Source organism: Helianthus annuus, chromosome 12, assembly GCF_002127325.2.
Source record: "Helianthus annuus cultivar XRQ/B chromosome 12, HanXRQr2.0-SUNRISE, whole genome shotgun sequence".
Taxonomy (NCBI): Eukaryota; Viridiplantae; Streptophyta; class Magnoliopsida; order Asterales; family Asteraceae; genus Helianthus; species Helianthus annuus.
The window spans coordinates 151,497,656-151,502,123 of NC_035444.2; the positions used below are offsets into that span (position 1 = coordinate 151,497,656).

A 4,468-nucleotide genomic window follows, 5' to 3' on the forward strand; every position below is an offset into this window, starting at 1 on the left:
ACAGCTGAAGAAAGGAGGATTGCTATTTGCATCTTCGATGATGTGGCAGAGCAGTGTCGTGAAGCCGCTCTAAAGTATTACGATACATATCTTCCTTTTCTTCTCGAAGTGTGTAATGACGAGAGTCCGATGTTCGACAGGTCAGCACGATGAGTCGATGGCCAACCAATATCTTATGTCTGATTGTTTTCATACAACCCGAACCATATTTTTTTAATATTTTTATGAATTTAGGCAGCTGTATATGGACTCAGAGTCTGCAGAATATGGCGGTTCTGCTATAAAACCAGTTGTTGGAGGTAAATATAGCGGGCCCACATAGAAACCGTTTGTCTTTTGCATTGTATATTTATATAAATATATAATTTGTGTACATAACTTTTTCAGAGGCTTTATCAAGGCTAAATGTTGTAATTAGACACCCTAACGCTCTTCAGCCTGAAAATGTTATGGCGTATGATAACGCTGTTTCTGCTTTGGGGAAAATATGTCAGTTTCATCGGGATAGTATCGACTCCACTCATGTAAGCGTGTGGTTGTTTTTTTTTTTTTTTGCTTTGTAAAAAACGTTGCGATTATTATATATGTTAATAGAAATTTATATTCTTAATCAAAACTGATTAATGGTTTTATGTGTGTTGTTTGTTTGGCAGATTATTCCTGCATGATTAAGCTGTTTACCAATTAAAGGAGATCTTATTGAGGCTAAAGTTGTTCATGAACTACTTTGTTCGATGGTGGAAAGGTAAGTGGATACGTAATCTCTTTTTTGGGTTTTTTTTTATTTTCTATTTCACTTTTATAATCTTTTGTAGTACTTTTAATAAACCCCGCTCATTGTACTACAGGTCAGACATCGAACTTCTGGGCCCCAACAATCAATATGTGCCCAAAATAGTTTCGGTATTTGCTGAGGTTAGTTGCGTTCTAATAGTTAGTTCTCTTTCTCAGTTATCTTTTATCAAATGTGCCAACAGGTTAATATGATATGTTTGGTCCCTAAAGGGTCAAACAGTAAAATGAAAAGAATCTTTCTAAAAGGACGGATGTTAAATTCGATTGAACGGGTCAAAAGTCGTCCAAACTCCATAGTGTATTTGTAATGCTTTAAGCCTCTTAAGTTATTGAGTAAAGTACACGGATGGTCCTCGTGGTTTACCAAAATTTTGGATTTGGTCTCTAGCTTTCCAAAAGTACACGGATGGTCCCTAGCCAATAAATCTAAAGGTTTCAGCATGTCCAAGTTAGGGACTAAATGCGTTACAAAGTGCAAATCACAGGGACCATTTGGTTTTAGCATGTTCAAGTTAGGGACTAAATGCGATACAAAGTTAAAACCACAGGGACCATCTATGTAACTTTTGGTAAAGTTGGGGACTTAATGCGTTAAAAAGTCCAAACATAAGGACCATCCGTGTACTTTCGGAAAGCTAGGGACCAAATGCAGAATTTTGGTAAACCATAAGGATCATTTGTGTACTTTACTCTTTGTTATTCACTCAAAGAATTAGACTATTTTTTAAGTAAGAAGGTATTTTTTAATTGTATTTGACACACTAATTGTTTATTAAAAAAAGCTAAAATTTTGGACAAAAAATGTGGATCGGTTCGCATTATCCGACCCGTTACCCATCCCACCTGCCTTGCTTGTATGACTACCTTTCTCAACCGTGGTTATTGGAGTATTTATGTCATATGTGACACAACACAACTAATACCGACTTATGTTTACTTTTTTGACCTTAACATATACGGCTGAAATAATATTCGTTTTTTATTGTAAACTTTTATGGAATGTGTATATTCTTTGTGCCGGAAAGGATCTTGCAACAGAACAAACAATTAACCGAATAGTCAACCTACTGAGACAACTTTAACAAACGCTGCCACCCGCCACTTTTGCATCAACATGGGTATCCCTGCAGCCACAGCAGCAACTTGCGATACAATTCGTCCTTACATCTTAATATCATCATCCATCATATACATATACACACAAGAAGCTTCTAGAAACATCCGCTTATCGCTCTTTGTGGAAATTGGTGTTGGTTTTTTAAGCGTGTCACCCATTCTTTGCGACATAAGATCATTTTTTCAGCGTGATGTCATACAACAACCTCGGATGGGTTGTTTGGTTGGTTGAGTGTGAACAAAATGGGAAGAAAAGTTGTTTGATATTTGCTTTTGTATATTGGTACTGATTAGACCTGGTCGGTTTGACCATCGTGTGTTGTTCCCAAATCCAGATGTTAAAGGCATGAGGCAAATCATGTTAAAGGTTTTTTTTTTTTAATTTATTATACCTTTTTTACAACAAGGTCATATGGTTCTGATAAAACTGTTCTTGAATTCTAACAAATCTTACAGGCTGATGGAGGCCACCCTGTACACAAGGCAACAATTGTGTCACATGGTATGACTTCTGGTATGGTCGCTCAGTTACCTGAAAAGATGAAACAAGTGTGCCACGAAAAGAAATGCTTGCTAGGCTTGAACATCTTCGTGTGGGTGGAAGAAGTTGCAGACAAGTTAATTTTTGGTGAAGATGATGTTATTTCAGGTGTATCTTCTAATCTTGAACAAGCCACTCATCTTGCTTGAGCCACGGTTACAAAATATGGCATGAGCAAACAGGTTGTTGTGGTGGCTTATGATTATGATGATAATGGAAACTAGGCTTTTGATTGAAAAAGAAGTGTTGTAGTATTGCAGTGGGCTTATAATAATGCCAAGAATATTCTGCCTACTTATAGACATGAACAACATACACTTGCTAATGCGTTGCTCGAGTAAAGTTTGCACTAACAATGCTTTTTATATTCTGAGGTAATTATTTTTAACTTTTGGTTGAGTAAAGTTTGCACTAACAATGCTTTTTATATTCTGAAGTAATTATTTTTAACTTTGTTTATTGCCTTCTGGATAAAATATATGGTATCATAGTCACATATTGTTCTCAAGTGTACTTAAGAGTATTTTTTTATTGTACTTTTTTTTGGGATGTTCAAGTGATAAATATAGTACACCATGTGTTTGTTGGACTAACCTTGAAGGTTTGGCTGCATGGAAACAGGTTGTAGTATGAGAAGGTCGAAGTATTTGAGTTTTGGTTTGTTTTGTTTGAATTTTAAATATGTTAGGATAAGTGTGATTTAGTTATTGTGTTTATTTTATTGGTTTTTGAGCCTACATAAGATAGGTTTGACTTATTATAAAGAGGGTCCTCCTAATCGTTTATTTGGTGTGCTTTGGCTTATAATAAGAGTCGAGTGAGTTCGTTCATGACGTGTTTTTTGTGTTCATTCATATGGGTTAAGTGGAGATGGTGTGGAAGTAGAACTGATTTCAAAAGTTAAAATATTGACCTGAAAAGTCAAAACATATAAATAATGGTTTTTGACTGGTGTTGTAGGCAAGAATGAAAAACTCTTAAAAGGCATAAAGGGGAGTAGTAAGACTACAAGCTATAATTTATGGGCATTTAGTTTGACACCATGCGGTAACAACTCTTAAGCGTTTGCACTTGGCTGTCTAAATTTGATGTCTTGACCCGTTACATAACTCACCAAACCCGTCCATTTGACCACCTTTATAAGCCACATATTTGTCAATTGTTTACTTTTCTCAAGATATGGTTTCCTCTTACCTATTTGTGTAGTAGAATTCAACAACCGATCCACTAACTATTGAAACTTTACAAGACTTGAGAATTGCTAAACCTTTTGAGATCATTGTGAAATTCATTCGTGTATCAACACATTATTAGTTTTGTATTGATTTCTAATCATTTTATTTTTTTAAACAAGCTTTTTGTGTGTTGTACGGTAACTTATTATTCAATTGTTTAAAAAACATAATTTTTTAATATAAAGTAATTTATAAACACAAATCGAAAGCATTCAATAAGTTTATAACTTTTATTACACGTTCACAACCTGTAATTAAATTTACGAAAAGTTTAGAACTCTTCAATAGCCAAGACATGTAATATGTCATACTTTTTGTATGATTTTAACTATGTATTAATCATAAATAGTTTTTAATACAAGTAACTTTCTCGAGCCCGGGAAGCAATCCCGGGTGATAACCTAGTGTATATATAAGCTCGGAAATTACTACAACAATTAATAAGAGTGAAATATTTTTACAATTATATATATTTTTATATATATAGTGAGGTTCTATAGGGAACATCTATTTAACATGCTAAATATATTATAAAAAATCTATTTTACATTTAAAAATCATTTTTTTCCATTTTTTTAAGATTTCGCATTTTAATATGTGTAGAAGACATTCTAACAAAAAAATCATTTTTAAGAAAAAAAGGTTTTCTAAACTGTTTTTTATCCATTTAAAAAAAATAGTTTTTGATTTTTTTTATTAAGAATACTTCTACATGTATTTATATATAAAATCTTTGAATTTTTTTTTCTGAAAAAATTAACTTTTTACATGTACAATTGAA

At 33.4% G+C, this 4,468-nt stretch overlaps 1 long non-coding RNA gene across 1 annotated transcript; it reads left to right on the top strand.

The window, feature by feature from the left end:
* Positions 1-385: 385 nt before the first annotated feature.
* LOC110895720 lies at positions 386-909 on the top strand. The gene is made up of 3 exons (XR_002567333.2): positions 386-524; positions 654-745; positions 849-909. It is a non-coding gene; the product is annotated as an uncharacterized LOC110895720 (long non-coding RNA).
* The last annotated feature ends 3,559 nt before the right edge of the window (positions 910-4,468 follow it).